The 20087-nt window shown below is 45.7% G+C and overlaps 1 long non-coding RNA gene across 1 annotated transcript in view; it reads right to left on the bottom strand.

Moving 5' to 3' along the window:
- Positions 1–14506, bottom strand: part of LOC110331050 — a 30279-nt gene extending 15773 nt beyond the window's left edge. Inside the window, exons 1-3 of the long non-coding RNA XR_002380987.1 lie at positions 14456–14506; positions 13524–13619; positions 7825–7994 (exon numbers count right to left, since the gene is read on the bottom strand). This is a non-coding gene — a long non-coding RNA (uncharacterized LOC110331050). The remainder of the gene's footprint in view (positions 1–7824; positions 7995–13523; positions 13620–14455) is intronic.
- Between the last annotated feature and the right edge of the window lie 5581 nt (positions 14507–20087).

Raw genomic sequence — 20087 nt, forward strand, 5'->3', positions numbered from 1 at the left:
AAGAAAGAAAGAAAGAAAGAAAGAAAAGAAGGAAGGAAGGAAGGAAGGAAGGAAGGAAGGAAGGAAGGAAGGAAGGAAGGAAGGAAGGAAAGAAAAAGAAAGCCCTGACCTTGCTGGTCTGGCTGACACATTTCTTCTCAATGTTTCCACACCCATGTGAGGAAGCCAGTTAGTTTCTTGGGGGCTGCTATAAAAAATTCCTTCAGATTAGGTGCTTAAAAACCTGCTCTCTTGCAGTTGTATAGGCTGGAAGGCTTAAGTTGAGATATGCACAGTCCCGCTGGGGACTTGGGGAGAATCTCATCCACACTACCTAGCCTGTGGCTGAGGAATACCTGTCTCTTCAGGGGCCTTCTCTTATGGGCCTTGCCCTCTCACCTTCTTATGCTAAGGGCTTTAATATGCAGTCAGATGCTATAATATCAGCATGTAAGAAGTTAAAACAGACAGATAATGACTTTAAGGCCAACTGAGGATACATGGCGATACTGTGACTTCAAAGACTGAAGCAGGGGCAGGGATTGGGGCAGATTCTGAACTGTCTTAATTTAGAAGCTGTAATCTAGCCTCCTGTCACTATGACCAATACCTGAAAGAATCACCGCCAAGGGGGTAGGGCTTCAGTTCGTGACTACTGATCTACTGCTTTGGCCTGTGGTGAGGCAGTGCATTGCAGATGGATTATATGCAGGAAGCCTGTTCGCATCATGGCAGCCGAGGTGACACAAACAGACAGAGACTTAGAAAGACAGAGAAACAGACAAAGAGACAGAGAGACTGTGAGAGCCAGAAACAAAGACAGAGACTGAGACAAAGAAACTCAGACAGACAGACTGACTGACTGACTGACTGACTGACTGACTGACTTGGGCACCAACATGCCCTTCAAGTTAGTGACCCAAATCCCTTTGACCATACCCTCCTAAGACTTGACCACCTTCAGATAGTGCCACAGGCTAGAGACGAAGCCTTGAAACACACAGGCTTATGAGGAACATTCAGGATCCAAACTAAAGGCCACCTGTCAATCAGGCTGATGGGGTTTCAAGATCTTTCTTAATTCTACCTGCAAATGCTCCTTCCCCACATGAAGGTCATAGTCGAAGTTCCAAGGTCTAGACAGGAGCTGTGGGTGATGCCATTAGCCCCCACTGTGCTTTATCCTGCTTCCTGTCTCAGCAGCACCAGCTCTGACCCCCGACCTCAAGCATCCTCACATGGATAACCCCCCCCCCCAGCTCTCCTGTACCCTAGGGCCCTTTCCCAAGAGCTCTGGTGGGCTGATGTCACTGGCTTTGGTGAATCCATCTCCCCGTCCCTCATCAGTGCAGTCTTCACCCACTCTGACTACCGGATCCACCTCTCTGGCTATTGCCTGGTGGACTCCCTCACTCCCTTGCGTCTCAGTTCCTGAAGTCATAAGCACTGAAGGTTAACAAACCACACATCCATAGTGAAACCCTGTCAAAACAAAAACAACAAACCTCTGTGTTGGGGGACCAAGGAAAAGGCTCTGTTGGCAAATCGCTTGCCTTGCAAGCCTGAAGACCAGTGTTCCGCCCCCACAACATATGTTTTTGTTTGTTTGTTGTTCTTAAAGGCACTAAGGACATAAAGACAGGTAGATCCCTGCAACTTGCTGGAGCCAGACTAGCCTCATCGGGGAGTTCTAGGCTAAAGAGAAACCCTGTCTCGGAAAATGAGGTGGGTGGAGTCAGAGGAAAGATCCCAGCATCGACTTCTGGCCTGTACGTACACGTATGCGTACATGTGTATCTCATGCACACAAGCATACACACGGCCATTCTCCTTTAAGCATCCATTTTTTTTTTCATGTAAAGGACACATTTCTAACTTTATCATAACTTAAGACTCTGATTTAAATGTTTTTCTACAAGCATTTTTATGTTCACTGACAAAACGCCTGAGGGAAGAAACTTAGAAAGGTGTAGAGACTGATTTTGACTTACAGTCTCAGAGTTTTCAGCCCCTGGTCTCTTGGCCCACGGCTTATTGGGCCTCTGGTGGAGCAGCTATCTTGGGGAAAGTGCTCCTGGATGCCCTTGGGCCAATTGACTAAGACAAGGGAAAAGTCACATGGTTGGTCGAGTAACTTCACTTCAAGTTCTTGACCACAAATCTCCAATGGACGTGACCTAGTTACTCAGGTATTTCCATTATGAGTCTCTTTTCCCAGTCAGAGCTTCATACTTTTCCTTCCCATCCCCCACAAAGATAACTGGTGTCCTGCTTCACACATGGCTGAGAAAATGGATGCTATCAAGGGACGGTTCTATTCTCTACATACAGAAACACTCACATCTCTACCTGTCTTGTCACACCACAAGCATTCTGTTCCCTGAAAACCCATCCCTCAGAATGACAGCCAGGGTGAGTGGCAACCATGCCAGGGTCACTGATGCTCTGGTTTGCTCCCATGAAGATGCCTGCTAAAGGGTTAGCAGGACATGTTTGCCACGTGAAGAATTTCCTTCTTCCATTTACGTCTCTTTTTATTCCGCCATCAATACCTTCTCTACAGGGTGATTGCTAGTTACATAGCAACAATATGGAGGCTTCCATTTAAAACCAAGTCTGTCTACGTCTGCCCCAGCCCTGCAGCCCTCCTCCCAAGCTCCACACTGCCTCAGAGGACACGTTCTGCTGACTAGACTGAAGCACACTGCCACTGCCCCTCCTGCGCACACTTCCCAGACTCGCTGCTGTCTCCTCTCCAGTTCCATGTCTGGTCAATGGCTTCTCCATTTCTCTTAAGTTTCTCTGTCAGTGTTATACCTGACCTCCATGTTCTTGGACCTGATTTAATCCAAGGTAGCCATCTGTAAGGTGAAACACAGCCACCCACTTCCTTTCCTCCAGTCTGCCTTCTCGCTGGTCCATGACTCAACAAATGCCGTGGGTTTCCTCCTATCCTAGCAAATACGTGTAGCTAGACTTCGTCACTGGGTCACCCTCCTCTCCATGTCCCCACACCAACCCATTCTTCCCTAGCAGTTTATTTTTCCTGGAGCTTATATCCTTGGCTTTGCACTTGCTGAAGACTTGCTAATTCACTCCTGCAGTTGGATATCCCTCACCTCCATTCAAACCATCCAAATATGGTTTTGGGACCCTCACTGGGTGTTTCAGAAGCATCTCAAACTTAACATTTCCTTAATGTTACCTTTTATCCTGCACCCTTCAGCCCCAAAACTCCCTCTCTCAGGTTTCAAGATGGTATGACTATCTCCATTTTTATGTCTCAAGGCCACCATGTAGCTCCACCCAAGGCTACCAGGTAACTTCATCCTATGGGAGTGTTTCCAGGTTTCCAGAGATGAACTCTTAGAACAGGAAACACTGACTCTGAGCTTTATGGTTCTTCTAAAGAATGCAGGTGCCCCTCGGTATCTATGGAGCCTGGATTCGAGGGACCACCCAAATCCACAGGTGTTCAGTCCCGTATATAGCTGTTTATATTTGCAAAAGACCTATGCAATACTCTCATGTACTTTATTCAGCTCTGAGTCACTTACAATACTAAACATAAGAAGCAAATAGTGGCTGTGCTGTGCTGTTTAGGGAATAATGATAGAAAAGTGTGTGTGCATGTTTAAGACTGGTGGTATTTTGTTTTTCAAATACCTTTAACCCACAGTTAGTTGAACCCAGAGATGCTGGTGCAGGCGTAAGAAGAGCCAGAATCTATCAGTATCTCCAGAACAATCTAAAGGTGTTCGAAGTTCCTGATTTTATCAGCTCCAAAGTTATGTCAAGTTTCTTCTCAGTACATTTTTGCCTTTACATGAACCTTTCAGGAGCCATCGAGGAGACGGCTAAAACTAACAAGTGACTTTTCTGGAGCTGGCCCATCGTTTTGCATGGCTGCAATGGGTAAACTCAGAATTACAGGGTCGTCAGAGATCTCATCTCAGGACTGATTTTTGTTGTTGATATGCCTTTCCTGTCGTTGTTACATAGCCTAAAGATTCCTGGGCATCAGCCCACCTATTGGACCGATTTTCTGCAGATCAGCGAAGGTATACTATCATGTAGCGATGCTATGGGGATAAATGGAGGATTTCATGATTCTGAAAAATGATTCTATAGAATTCCTAAATTTATACAGGTAGTTTTGCACCCTCTATAGTATGAGAGCTGTAGATAGGGCTCTGTAGACCTTCATGTGTCACCGGCTAAGTGCAGTAGGATAGAAAGCAGACTTGGAACAAATTTACAGTCAGGGTAAAGTTTCCGTCTAGGCTAGACATGAAACCAGCATGGGAACAGACCATTCATTGTAGGTTCAAGGACAGAAGATAAAATATTGATTTCAAACTAATGAGACACAAGACAGATGACAAAACCATGCTGACTTATAATATAAAAACTGCTCTGAACTTATAATGAACTTATGGATCTAGTAGATAATGAATGATTAGTTATGTACTAGTCTTAATGGAAACAAACGTGAGCATTTCTGGTGTAACACCTTATTTGATTTTTGATTTGAATTTATGTCTTAAACTTGCTATGAACTTTTGGAATGTAAAGATGCTTGGAATACTATGTGATCATTTAATCCTGAGAATAGTGTTAAGAACTAAGAATGTCAATAGGGAGGGGCTTTTTCTTCCTTTCACCAATAGAGAGTTGAGGCTTTTTATTACTTCCAGCAATAATAAGGTAAAGGTTTTTTCCCCTTCTGTGAGCGATAAAGGTTGAAACTTCTTTTTCACCCAGAATGAGTTAGTTTTCTTTTGCATTAATGCTTGCTCATTGGAACTTGCTCATGGGAGCTTTTGATTCCATCCACCAAATGTATATATGCATATGTAGGGGTAGGTATGTACATGTAAGTATGCGTAAATACTTGTGGAGTTGATGAGACAGGTGTTCAGGCCCAACCAGCATATGTGTGTATATATGAATGTGTGTGTGTGTGTGTGTGTGTTTGTTATATATTACCTGCATAAAGGATTTTCTTTCTGCATGCATGACTTTCTTTTCCTTTTTCTCTGGCTCACAGAGTTAACAAAACTCTGAGCCTCTTGCTGATCAGTGAGGGACTCCTAAGTAAAGGAACATGGAGCCAGAGTAATCAATTTCTTTCTTTACCCACCCCTCCCCCACCTGCTATATTTCAGGTGTTAATGGCCACAGGATACCGAAGACTTAAGTTATAAAAAAATAATCAATTTTAGCCCTCGAAAAACTAAGCTTTGCCCTTGAAATCCACCAACACACCCATCGCTGCCTCCCAGAGAGAACTGGTGCTGGGCAGGTTCCTGGCATGAACCTCTTTCCATTCTGAGGCAGTGAGAGTCACAAGGGTCGTCAGCCCCAAGGTGATCCAGGTACACTGAACTAAATAGATACCAGGAAGTCCATCGGGCTCACCGAGGCTAGAACTCAGCCCAGACTTCACTCAGCACCCACCACACAGGATTCCATCCAACCCAGATTCTTAACAGGGCCACCGCCTGCCCATCAGCCTCCCTGTGGACAGATCTAGGTTCAATAAGTCAGGCTTAAAACTGTTAGTCATCTTTCTGCTGCTGTGACAGAGCATCCAATGCTCAACTCGAGAGGAAGAAAGATTGTGTGTTTATTTTCAAATAAAAATATTTCTTTAAAGGTATACATTGCCGCACGCTTTCTCTTTATTAAGATTCACTTATGTTTTGATATGTGTATATGTGTGTGTACATATGAGAGCAGTGCATCAGAGTCCAGAAGAGGCTGGAACCAGACACTCTGTAGGCAGAGCTTCAGGGGTTGAAGAGACAACAACATGGTCCTGCAAATCATCAGCAAGAGCAAAATGCCCTCATAATCTCCAACCATGTCCCCATCACCCCTTCTTATCCCGCCCCCATTTAGAGCCTCACCTCTCACAGTCCCCTTAGTCATGTTCTACACATATGAGTGCACGTGTGTGCATATACACATATCTACATACTGAGAGTTGAATCAAGATTCTGTATAATGAAAAAATGTGATATTTTTCTTTGAATGTGGCTTATTTCACTTAACGTAGTGTGTTACACTATGGGCAGGAAAGAGGATAATTTTTCCTTTATCTTTATTTTATTATGTGTTCTGGCTAGTTTTATGTCAACTATTGATGGTCATCTGAGGGAGGGAACCTCAACTGAGAAACTGCCTCCATAAGATTAGGCTGTGGGCAAACCTATAGACAATTTCTTAATTCATGACATGGGAAGGCCCAGCCCACTGTGAGTGGTGCAACCCCCAGGCCGGTGGTCCTGGGTACTATAAGAAGTCAGGCAGAGGAAGCCATGATGAGCAAGCCAGTAAACAGCATTCCTCCATAGACTCTGCATCAACTCGTGCCTCTAGGTTCCTTCCCTGACTTCCCTAAATGATGAAATATTACCTGGAGGTTTTAGCCAAATAAACTATTTCCTACCCAAGTTGCTTTGGTCATGGTGTTTCATCACAGTAACAGTAGCTCTTAGACAACATGTATGAGTGTCTTGCCTGCGTTTGTGTCTGTGTACCACATACATGCAGTGCCCACAGAAGCCAGAAGAGGGCATCAGATCCCCTGGAACTTGGAATAAGAGTCTTTTGTGAACCAACACATACATGCTGAGACTTGAAACCAGGTGTGCTGGAAGAACAGCACACTCTTACCCACTGAGCCATCTCTCAAACTCCAGCTGAGTAAACTAGCCCCATTAACATACCTGACATGTCCATTATCCTTCCAACCGTGGATAAATATCTAGACTAGCTACACTTCGGCTATTGTGAATAAAGCGGGAATATATATGGTTGTTCAAATATCTCTGTGGTATGTTGAGTTAGAAGCAGTTGGGTATAGAGTTAGACCTTCTGGCAGTTGTATTTTGTCTTTTGAGGAACCTCAATTCTGATTTCCAAAATGGCTGCACCAGTTTATAGACCTGTATGAAGTCCAGTGTGTAACGGTCTTTCTCCACATCATGGCCAGAATGTACTGTCGGGTTATTTTTTTTTTCTGGCTGATTGCCTTTCTGACCAGGATGAAGTGGAATTTCACAGCAGTTTAATTCCCCCCTAATGACTGAGGGAGCTCAACAGTTTTCACATATTTATTGGTCATTTATAAATGACCTTCTAAAAACTTATTTGTGTGCATGTGCGTGTGTGGTATACGTGCATAAAACATGTATGTGTGCAGCTGAGTAACCATGTGCCTACATGTATGGTGGAGGCCATCTTTTATTATTGGCTACTTTCTTCCCTTGAGACAATCCCTAACTGAACAGATAGCTTTTGGGGACCAGCAAGACCCAGTAATTCTCCCGTTTCTGCCTCTCCCTACCCCCTCCACTCAGAACTGAGGCTACAGGGTCATATGCAGACGTGCAGAGCATTTCACATGGGAGCTAGGAATCCAAGCTCAGGCCCTCGTGCTAGAGTGGCTAGCACTCAGTCACTGACAGGTCTCCCCAGTCCATCACTTGTACGTCTCTACACATTGGTCCATTTACTGACTGAATGATTCAGGGTTTTTATTTGTTTGGTTTTCGGTTGTAATCTTGTTGGAGCTCTTTATAGAATCCAGGTGGTAGCTCATTTCTGATATATAGTTAGGAATATTTCCCCATTCTGTCTCTTCAGCCGCTGATGGTTTCTTTGCCATGCAGCGTTTGTATTTGATGTAATTCCTTTAGCCAATTATTTCCTGTGCTGCTAAGAGAGAGTTTCAGAAAGTCTTTGGCTATAGCTACATGGAAAAGTGTTTTCCTCATTTTCTGTAGCAGGTCGGAGTTCAGGTCTTACATTGGGTCTTTGAGTTAAGGTCTTACGTACCCGTCTTTAGTCCACTTTGAACAGATTTGCGAGCAGGTGCGGAGATGTGCCACTCACTTCATTTTGCGCATGTGCAAGTCAATGTGGCGGTTCACTTCACTGGCTATGGGGGTTTCAGGCTATATTCACTCAGTCCTGTTGCCTTTGGTCCTGTGTTGAATCAGCGCCCCCTGTTGGAAGTGTGTGGCAGGGGTAGCTGATCATCTCTGGCCACTGGGAACCAAAACAAAAAGAGGAAGGGACAGTATCCCAGTATGCTCAAGCACACCCCCTAGTGACTAAACGTCCTCCCACTAGGCTCTAACTCCTAAAAGTTCCACAGCCTCCCACTTGCCAGAGGCTGAGGACCAAGCCATCAGCACATGGGTGTGGGGAACATTCTAGATCCAAACTAGCAAAGCCCGGAATGTTTTCTGTGCTCTGGCTTCCCGGAAGCTAGAAAGGGGTACATGGGCCACCTCAGTTTCCTCCCCTAAACTCATATGTCACTTCTGCGAGCCTCAGAGGTAACGATATCCTATGATCAAACCAAAAAGGTTCCTAGGTCACATTGCTTTTTAACAAAGAGAGAAATGAACATGCTGCCTACATTGCGGATTCTCGTCCCACAAGTGTGCGGTGTCTTATCAATTCCCTCCCTGCTGGGACAAAGTACCTGGCAAGAAAACAATGTAGAGAACGATGCGGTGCGCATGACAGGGAATATGAAGCCAGTGAGGAAGCAGAGAGCGAAGAGGAAGCGAGGCTAGGTTATGACGTCAAGGCTCCGCCCACCTCCTCCAGCAAGGCCCTACCCTGCTGAGGGCATTGTAACCTTCCTAAACAGGGCTACCACCAGGTGCCCAAGTGGTCAAATACTCGAACCCATGGTGGACATTTCATTATTAACCCTCCATAGATACGGCACATGAACAGACATGGAACACGGCTTGTACATGGAGAAGCAACATGTAGACTAAGGTTTAACTATGTTGGGTTAGAGCCTGGTTGTGAGTCTGTCTTGCCATCTTTTTGTCTGTCCTGCTAGCAAGCTCTGCATTCTGTGTGTCAATGACATGTTAACATTTGTGCTGGAACTTTTTTTTTTTTCAATGTTCTGATAATGAAAGTAAGGTCAGTATTTTGTTCCTTTTTAAACACAGGCTGAAAAGACACCTCAAACATTAATAAGTGATACGACATCTCTATACCATGTGGAAAGCAGTCGGAAAGTTTCTCAGCAGGATTCTGCCCTGCTTTCTCTCCCATCCAGGGGGAAGGGCCTGGCCCCCTTTCTTCATCAAACACTGCATTACCTCGGCCACCCTTGGCCCTAACAGTGGACATTGGCGCTGCCATTTCTATCTGCATGGGCAGTCTGCTTTCAGCTTGGCCATTAGTCCAGTATTTCTTTCCATGAGCAAGTCATGAACCTTGCCCATGACCACCCTGTGTAAGCTGGACCTCCTTCCCCCTGCTTCTCAGAGCAGTAGAAACCAAGGCAGGTGTTTAACAAAGGTGGCCAGACGAGGAAGCTGCTGTTCTGGATGTCCTCTGCAGCCACGTGCAGGGGCAGCTTCACGCAGCCATGTCAAAACAACCCGGAGGCTAGCTCCCCTTCCTCTGCACCGGCACCCACAGCATCTCTGGCAGCCGAGGCAAGGAAAGAGTGCTGCCATGAAGTTCCCAGATGACACGGAGCCGAAGAGCCCACAGAAGTCAGGGAATAAAGGGCAGTAATGAGAGTCAAAGGTGCAGCTCTTGGTCTACACAGCTGCAGAGCAGATAGCAAGGCGCTGGATGCCGCGGGCAGGCACCTACACTGAGGCGGGTGGGGTTCCCATCCGGTCCACGAGTGCTTGACGACTGCTATGTGCAAAATCCACGTCAGAAAATAGCTGTGGAATTCTCAACCTGAACTGTTAGCTAAATAACTGGTACACAGATGGAAGGAATGAGGAAGGGAGGGAGAGGAATAAGGGAAAGGAATAACTGATAAACAGATGGAAGGAATGAGGAAGGGAGGGAGAGAAATAAGGGAAAGGAATGACTGATAAACAGATGGAAGGAATGAGGAAGGGAGGGAGAGAAATAAGGGAAAGGAATGACTAATAAACAGATGGAAGGAATGAGGAAGGGAGGGAGAGGAATAAGGGAAAGGAATAACTGATAAACAGATGGAAGGAATGAGGAAGGGAGGGAGAGGAGGAAGGGAGCCAGACAAGGAGGGAAAGGGGAAAGAAGGGAAAGGACTGAGGGAGAGCGGGGAGGGAAGTAAGACTGGGTTAGCGCTACCATTTTTTCTGCCTTCTAAAATAAGGAAGCCAAATAGACAAAAAGTTGCAGGATTTTTTTTCAGTTCCAATTTTCTGAAATTATGGTATGTTTTGACTCCCCGTTACTACTTTTTAGACATGCTTCAGAACCCGCCCCCCCCTCTCTCACACACACACACACACCACTTCATCACATGTCTTCTGGTATCATTTTCATAACATTTTCAAGTATATCTATGTTAACACATGCATACCAGTTTTTTGTTTTTGTTTTTTAAGACAGGGTTTCTCTGTATAGCCCTGGCTGGCCTCAAACTCAGAAATTCGCCTCCCTCTGCCTCCCAAGTGCTGGGATTAAAGGCGTGCGCCACCACCGCCCCGACCCCTTCAGTTCATTTTATCTGCTGTATAGTATTCCAATATGTAACCATTACCATGGTTACCTCAGTTACTTACCAACCGACTGACACTTCCCATTTCAGCTACAGTTATTCGGAAAATAAGAAAGACACTTTTACTTTTATTTAGGTTTTTTTTAACTATGTGCATATAATTGTGTGTGGGGTAGGTGTATATAAGTGTAGTGCCCCCAAAGACCAGAAGATTCCTTGGAGCTGAAGTTGTCAATGGTTGTGAGCCACTTGACATGGATACTGGGAGACGAATTCAGGTCCTCTGCAAGAACTGCATTTAATGATTTTAATTCACTGGTTACTAATGAACTAGAACACACTTTCATCAAAATCATATACATACGTATGCAGACATATGATTTTATTTACCTTTGTGTATGTGTAAGAGAAGGGGGTCTTACTATATAGCCTACGTTGGTGGTACATGTATGTGCCACCATGCCTAGTTCATGTTTTCATTTTTAAAAATCCATATATCTTTCCAATTCCAGAAACTGTTAATTCCATCTTCTTTCTTTGCTTTCACTGAGGAATCCATTCCTGCTACAGATTTTTCTTGCTCCACAGGCCTTTCTCAAAACTCTTGGTGGCAGCCCCCATAATCCCACAGCCCAGCACTCTGTATGTCTGACCAGGACCATGTGGACGATGCCACGTTCTGCTGCCATCTCAACCGACAGTCAGGCCCCTTGGACCATGGCTGCAGCAGCCGCTGCGTGCCTGGGGAAAGTAAAATCAAACCAAGCAACCAACTGAACAAACACCACGTCCTCGGCGAAGCCCGCGTCCAGCAGGACACCTCCCTGGCTCTCCTTTCCAGTATGACATCCTGGAGCCTTGAATGGGTGAGATCTTGCCACTTCCTGGATGCCCCGAGGGCCTTTTGCTATTGTCCCAGTGCGCTGCTGTGTCTGTTTCCGCATCACTGATCCTTAACAGCTCCTGTCACTTCGTCTGCATCTGCTCGGTCAGCACCTTTAACCATGCATGTGCCTGTTTCCTGACCAAAATGTTAAATCTCTCAACTCCTGTTCTGTTTGTTCACTTACAATTCTCAATGTCAACCTGGTTAAAAGTGGTCAGTGGTAGTAACCACGCTACAACCTGAAGGCTAAGCTGCCTTCGAAGTTCATCCAGCAACTTCATTGAACTGGAAACCTCCATCAAAGTTTCAGGACATGTGCAGAATATGTCTGAATATCCTTTGTCATAATGCAACATGGCTTCTATTCCCAGTTTATATAGAGTCTCAGTTCGCATGTGAAGTCTCATTAGCACAGTCCTTACTGTCTAGATGGCTACTGGAATTACAGTATTCTGAACCCTCACCAGAATGTCCCATTAAGGCATTAATGATGGGGGCCAGGGAGATGACTCAGGGGATAGAAGAACCAACTACTCTTCTAAAGGACCTGGGCTCAATTTCCAGCACCCACATAGTGGCTCACAGCTATCTGTAACTCCAGCTCCAGGGGTCCTGACACCCTCATACAAATACACACACAGGCAAAACACCAATGCAAAACACAGAAACACAGAAAAAAGTAATAAACAAACAAACAAACAAACAAACAAATAATATATAAAGGAAGGCATTGATGACATTCTCACGCTTCTCTAACATGGATCTTCAAACTCTTCCACATTCCTGCCACAAACCTGTTCCAAAGCCTAGAACCAATTTTCATCAAATACCATGCGTCTTATCACCAGTTCAGTGTGCTAGTTACCTTAATGTGGCAATGAGCATAGTCCTGATACATACAGTGTAGGGGAAGAAAAGTTTATCTGTGTGTCTTAGTTAGGGTTTTACTGCTGTGAAGAGACACCATGACCGTGGCAACTCTTATAAAGGAAAATATTTAACTGGAGCTGGATTACAGTTCAGAGGTTTAGTCCATAATTATTATGATGGGAAGCATGGTTGTACACAGGTAGGCATGCTACTGGAGAGGAGGCTGAGAGTTCCACATCTGGATTCCCAGGCACAGGAAGAGAGACACTGGGCCTAACTTGAGCATCTGAAGCCCCAAAGCCCATGCCTAAGTGACACACTTGCTCTAAGGCCAGACCTACTCCAACAGGGCGCCACACCTCCCAATCCTGCCGATCCCTATGAGCCTATGGGGGCCATTTTCATCCAAACCACCACATGGGCTTAAGATCCCATGTCCCTCTTCTGTCTATGAGCGTCTTCTTTAAAGCATAGCTAGTTCCTTTCATAACTGCCTGACCTGTAGCAATGTAAGATACATCTGTGACATGCTCTATGTAATAATGTCTAAAATATGGCTGTATTCTAATAGCTACATATACGGTAGCATCATTAGCTTCGGTCTGTAAAGGCATTTCCAAGATGAACACCACCTCTAATAAATGTGCACTCTCAGAATCATTTCTCTCAGAATTTAAGGCAAAAGCATATTGAAGTCCCGAGTGTGCATCAACTGTATGATGCATTAACATATGTATATACTGTAATTCTCCAAACTCTACAAACTGAAACATATCATCTATAGTATGGCCTCACTAAGGTAGCATCATTAAACAGATGTATATCAACACAGCGTAAGTCTCTTTATCTAGAAATGTAATAGGCTGCCATTAAATTTGACTAGCTAGCTGAATGTCTGGAACAGGGCTAGAGTGACAGGGTGGCTCTAGGCTTTGGTTTGGATGCCTGTGAATCGGGATTTCCCAATCTCTTTCCTATTGCCTCCATTCCAGCATTTAATTTTTTCAGTCTTTCCTTCTCTAAGTCTGCTTTATTCTCATCTCTCTTAAACGGGATATCTAAAATTGCAATCATTACTGAAAATGTCATTATTTGTACGCTGACAATCATAACAAAATTATATGGAATCCAGATTCCCTGTGTTGTTGTGTTTTCCATTTTTTAACATAGAATTTTTTTTCTTTTTCAATCTCTTAACTCTCTCCTTCCTAAAGAGACTTTATTTTATTAATTTATAAACTATTTTTTTCTTTTCTTTCTTTAGCACTGAAGCATAATTCCAAATATTTTTTTTACCTATTCAAAGGCTCCTGCCTTGGCTTAGATAGATATCTTCCACGCGTTGTCTCTGTTGAGCTGTTCAGCGGCTTGCACCTCCCACAGCGGGTATCCCTGTTCCAGACATTCAGCTCCTAGTCAAGCCGGCTGTTGGCCCCGCCCCAGCCCTTAGGCCCACAAGGAATAGTTGGACCCTCTGTTCAGCTCAGTCTAACAGTTTACTGGAAAAGCAGAGGCTTCTCTGGGCTTTGGAGTGCAGGGACCTGATCTGTTCACTTTGCCAGTAGCTCAGAGTGTAGGATGGGGTGCTTTTCTGTGGTCCGTAGCCTGCCTGTCCTGGGCCCACATGAGCCCGGGGGCTGCTCGTTCTGACCTCTGTTTGCACCGAGACTCTCACTGGAGTAGTGTGGGCTGACTTCAGCCTCTCCGCTGTTTCAGCTATGAGCAGAGGCGCAGCCTGCCCAGCAACAGGGCCAGCTTTGTGCGTGCGTGCATGCGTGCGGCTGTGCCTTGGGGATGGCTGGTGACTGTGGAATGCTAAGTGTGGCTAACTGTGCGCATGCACCCCGAGTGGCCTGGCTCCCAGGTGTCTGTCTCAAGCTGCTCTGACCCTTCTCTGCCCCGAGGCTCTGATAGTGGATCTGGTTTTTCTGCTCAGCGAGGGCTGAGGAGTCAAGCACTCAGCCTCTGGCAGTCTCCTGCTTCTTCCCTGATCTTTGGCTAGGAAGCCGCCCTCCACCCAGGACTAAACTCAAGCTCTAAGCTTGGATTTTTCTTCCGCACACTGAGCACCAAACACGACTGTGGGTCTTTCTCTATGTCCACCTCAGTTCCCAAATGATGGCATAGAGGCTCATATTTATTTACAATACTTTTGGTCTTAGCTTAGGCTTGCTCCTAACTAGCTCGTAACTCCATTAGCCCGTTTATACTAAGTTCTACCTAGTTACCTTCTCGGTTACATACGTCCAACTTACTCTGCATCGCCTTAGCAAATCTCCCGCGCGTCTCTCTTTCCCAGAGTTCCTCTCTCTGTCCGGAAGTCCCACCTTACTATTCTTAGTCTGCCTTTTGCTATAGGCCATAGGCTTTTTATTTTAACCAATCAGAAGGTGCCTTAGGCAGGCAAGGAAGGACAGAGACACATCTTCACACAGTGTACAAAACAACACTCCAACAAGACAGGGTGGTGCATGCCTCTAATCCGGGCACTCCTGTGACAGAGGTAGGTGAATCTCTGTGAGTTGCCCGCCAACTTGGTCTACATAGCGAGATCTAGGACAGCCAGGATTATGGGATGAGACAGGGTCTCATCCCATACCTTTAATAAGCCAACCCCGTCACAAAACCTCTGACCTACAATGTGTCCTGCTTGCAAGATGTGCTGGGGTAATGGCGGTTCTGAACTTGTGAGAGTAGAAAGCAATGTCTGATTTAACTTGAGGCTAACTTACTCCGTGAGCGGGTGGGCGGGCGCCCATGCCTGACACTTCTTGGAAGGCCAGGGAATGGAGACCGAATAGTCCAGAGGTATAGAGTAGAACCAAACACGACTAGTCTTAAAAAAAAAAAAAAAAATTGTCAATGATTCCTAATGATATTTTACTATGCTCAGAGATTAGTGGTTTGTCCCGTTGTCATCAGAGAGGCTTCCTCCAGCAGTAGATGGGAGCAAATGCAGAGATCCACAGTTAAGACTTGATGTGGAGAGAGTCTAAACTGGAGTCCGCTGGAGCTCCGGGAAGTCCATGGAAGAGGTGGCGGAAAGACCGTGGGAGTCAGAGGGGCTAGAGAACACCAGGAGAACATGACCCACCAAATCACCCAAGCAGGATACATACGGTTTACAGAGACTGAAGCAAGCACCGGACCTACAGGGATATGTACCCGGTCCTCTGCATATATGTTGTGGCGGTTAGTTTGTTGTTCTTGTGGGACTCCTAACTGTGGGAGTGGGTGTGTCTTCGACACTTTGGACTGCACTTAGGACAATTTATTGTTTCCCTCTTGGGTTGCCTTGTTTAGACTCAGTTGAGGGCTTTTTCCTTGTCCTATGGTATTTTCTTTTTGTGTGTACAATTGGTTGTGGTCTCTTGGAAGCCTGCTCTTTTATGAAGGGATGCTGAGGGAGAGTGGATCCAGAGGGGAGGGGAGCGTGGTAGATGGTAGGCATGGTGGGAGGAAAAATGTAGTGTATGAGAGAAAAATCTATTTTTAATGAAAAGAAGAAGAAGAACCCAACTCACGGGATTAGCTCCGTCCAGCTCCTCATTTCTCTTTTGTAATCCTGCTACTCAATGCCTTCGGCCCTTGGCCTCCCTCTCTCCCTTCCTCTCGCTCTTCCCTTTCCTTCATTGCTCTCCTGAGTTCCCCCTCGCTCCGGGTTCCACTCTCTAGTTCTCATCTCCTCTCTTGTTTTTCTCCTGGCCAGATCTAGTCTGCTGAACATGCTCAGTCAGCTCTATTCTTTCTCTGCTCTGGGCTCTCACGGATGCCCCTGGATGTTCTCTCTCTCATATTTACAACAAGAAAATCCCTGATTAAGCATCCGGTGAGCAGTCATGTCTTCCGTTTAGCCAGAAACCATGGGCACAGTTAACAGAAATTCTCTGACCACAGAAGAGAGAGTGGAGATGGGATTTAATGGCTCTCCTGGCCCTAGAAGTTGCCGTTCTAGAAATGGAGCCTCCACAACAGAAGACTAGCAGAGAGAGGAAAAGTCAGCCCTCTGACCACCTTTCTAGGTGACCATCTCACCCTGCGCAGGTCCCCTCCCTTTCAATAGTTATGGTTTCCTTGGAAGGTCAAGAACAAGGCATAAAGAATGGAGTCCTGTCCACTCAATTAGTATCACATTTTATTCTGATGTGAGGCACCGCAGGACATGGGCACCACAGGACACGGTGTATCCACAGTTCTTCAGAGAGGATATCTGCGATTCTATTATCTTTGCTGATGATCTGGATTGTCCTCTGAGGTTGAAACTTCTGAGGGAAGCTGGGGTCTCCTCAGTCAGAGGCATGAACTAGCTATGGCACTGATCTTGGAGAACTCCTGTTGAAATGATCCTCCAGGATTTGTGATGGGGACAATTGAAGTTTTCCAGTCCTGAAGCTGGTGCACTTAGGTATTTGGAGGTACACTGAACCTGTCAGAAATTCTCAATTCTGAGGATATAGACCAAGCTGGAGGTGGGTGGAACTGTCACAGAGAGTACCTGAGAAAACAGAGAATGGATAAGCATCTCTTCCACAATCTAGCTCTTCTCTGCCTGTAAAGTTCCATCTTCATTTCTGTTCTGAACACATCTAAGTCTACAGGGCTCCCAGTCAGGGCCGTCTAGAGACGAGCAAGCTCTTCCTGTGCATGTAGGTAGACGTGTGGGGAGTGGATGGTCTTGTCATTCTTACTGCTCCTTAGGGAAGAGGAGTAGTTGTGCCTGTGGATGCCCCTCTAGGATAGAAGGTAAAAACATAAAAGAGCAAATCTGAAAAGTGTCTGTGCTGCTTGGAGCCCAGGATACTGTGTACAGCCTCCCCATAAGGAGAAAACTAGGGGCCTCACTCTTATTACATAGAGAGTACATAGAGAGTTCAGATCCTTCAGGCTCAGCAGCAAGTGCAAGCAGCTACTCCAGCTCTACCTCAGGCCCTTGTGATAGAGCTTCTGTGAAAGAGCTCTAGACTTCCTCAGGATCTCTCACTCCCGCAGGAAGATTTCCCAGTGACTCCATGATCTGTCTGAAGGACCTGCAAGGGACAGAGAATTGTGACGAGAACAGCTGACTTTACAGACACGCTCACCTGACCATTTTCCAGAGAATCTTCTTCGTACTGCCCAGCCAGACTTTTATGTATAAAAGTTTGGGAGATGAGTAACCCTTGTGGGCAAGCCCTGAATTTAGCATGTTCCCGAGTCCCTTTCAGCTATAAGACATGGTCACTCTGAGATACGGACAAGTGTGTTTTCTTTTATAAAGTGTGTCAGAGAGCAGGGAAGGTTTTCTAGGCTACACTGCCCGCCCAGGAAGCTTCCCCAATTGAAGCTGTCTCAGTCCCATTCCTTCAGAGCCATGGAAAGCTGAGACCTCCCTTAGGCCCAGAGTCTGTGTAGGGCCTAGGAAAGCAGTTCTGACTGGGGAGGAGAAAATGGGACAAAATACTTTTCCCTCACAGGCAGACCTTTAGGAGTTGGTACCTGAGGGATCCTCTACGTCCTGGTCTCCGTTGTCTTCTGTCTAGGATGTCAGCCAAATGTCCACTTTCTCAGTGGCTCTCTAAACAACAAAGTAAACTGTACTGACTGCACTCATGTGATAGGATTCTATTAGTAACTAAATTAGACACTTGGTACAAACACAGTGTATGGCAGCGCGTGAGAGGCAGGCTTAGGGCAGTCACTAGTTTGAACCAGCTTTAGTCAGAGAATGAGATCAGTCTCAGAAAATGACAACAGCAAAATGCCAAAGCATTAATAACTGATGGTGTGGACCCACTTCACTGAGGAAGTTGTGTTTGGAAGACAATTACTCAAGGGTTAGCATTGGCCTAGCATCCTAAGTTCTAGGCCAAACCTGGGCTAAGTAATGAAACCATGTCTAAAACTTAAAACAAGCTGAGGGTTGTGTTCCCAACTATGAGACAGAAGAAGGGGCGTCAGCAGAAGTTCAAGGCCAGCATTGATTCCCTGTGAACCCTAGAACATTCTGGCCTCTGAGAGATCACAATTAATTAAGAGTAAAGAAATGCTGTGTGGTACAAGAATTAAGGAGAGATGGAAGTAAGGGATGGAAGGGAACTCGATGAAAAGCTGAGCAGGGCGTTGAATGCCCGTCATCCCAGCACTTCCTCTGTGAAACTGGAGCCCAGGAAGTTCAAGGTCATCCTTGGAATCATAGTAAGCCTGAGGTCAGCCTGGGTCGCTTCACACCCCGTCTCAAAAGACATGAATAAATAAAAACCAGATATGTGCTCAGAGTCAGCCGACACAAACCCATATTTCTAGCCTTAGAAGGAGCTCAACCAAGGCTAGCCTGGGCTGCAGACTGAGAGTTTATGTCAAAAGGAGACACTAGCAAAAGAATGTACGTAGAGACTCCCTTGTCACTCAGAAAGTAAGGTGGAGGCAGACAGACCATATTTGAGGCCATTGTAGCACATGATGATTTGCAAAGCCAGAGTAACCCATATCTGAGACCCTCGTGTCTCACCTCTGGAGTTCCAGCTCTCAGAAGTGGCAGTCATGGGGATCCTTGGGTATTTCTGACCAGCCAGGACTACCCATGATGCTCCAGACTGCCTTGACAGCTAAGCCTGCACTCACAAGTCACCACCAAACAAAACAAGCAGCAAACAAATCAATAAGAACCAAGATGCCGGACCTGAGCATCAGGCGGCTTTCTCTCAGTATCACAGCTAGGGGTCCTTACAATTGTCGGCTACAGCATGGTTCAGTTTCCTTTACTGTAAAATGCACATATAGAATCAGCACCTCCACCGATGTTGCATTTGAGGAGAAAATGAGGTCATATTATTGGAGAAGGGAGAATCCCGTGAGAGATACAGTTCATTGCCTCTGGGAGTTCTTCAGCACCCAGCAGTGTGGCTCGGGCCTGAGGCCTAAGCACTATGGGAGCGGAGTTGTAAGAATCACACTGGGAGGTAGAGGCCAGCCTGGTTCACAAAATAAATCCCAGCTGAGCCTGGGTTACTTGTAAGATAGTTTCAGAAACAATGAAAATCCAACCACCCTCACAAAAAAGACACAAGAATAGGCTTTTCCGACTCAATGGCGTGTTCTCTCCTGGGCTTCTTAACATTCCGAAGAATGAGGGATCTAGCAGTCACTGGGTCCTGATGGGTCCAGCAGAGCCTGGAGTGTGGAGAGCAGAGTGCTTTTGCTTCTTTGGCTTCTCCAAGTCTTAGATTCTGTGGCGATCCGGCCCCTTAGAAAACTGTGGGATATGAATTGAATCAGACGCACCCTACCTTTGTGTGTGGTGTAGATCAAGACAGAATAGACAGAAGTCTCAGGAGGGTCGGGCAAGAGTATTAACCAGGATTGCATTAGACTCTGGGCTTCTGAGAGAGACACTGTAACAATTTTAAAGAGCAAATAATTAATAATAATAATAAAAGACCCACAAACAGAAGTGTTAACCTGCCTTTCTGGTTTCATCATATTTGAGTAACTCCTTCACGTAGGTAAACATTTGATGGAAAAATGAAGAAATTTTTTAACTCTGAATTTACTCTTAAATGTCACTCTGTAAAACTGTAGTTAATTTGTAATAACTGGTGACACAGACTGTGCTCAACTACTCGGCAAAGGGGGATATGAAGAAAAAGGGGTGGAAGTCCTGGCCAGTGGGACAGGGGTTAGCTTCCAGTGGCAGGAGGCGGGGCTGCAGGTACCAGGAAGTGGAGCAGTGTGGTTGAGGACCCAGCCAGGACCTTGTAGATAAAGGGCCCTACATCTGGGCATTGCCCCTAGATTTAGGGAGGAATTTGAAAGAGAATAGGTTGGACACAGCAGAATGGGTGGGAAGGTGACGCCAAAGAATGAAGAGGAAGAAAGAGATGA

The sequence above is a fragment of the Mus pahari genome, chromosome 14 (genome assembly GCF_900095145.1).
Source record: "Mus pahari chromosome 14, PAHARI_EIJ_v1.1, whole genome shotgun sequence".
NCBI lineage: Eukaryota > Metazoa > Chordata > Mammalia > Rodentia > Muridae > Mus > Mus pahari.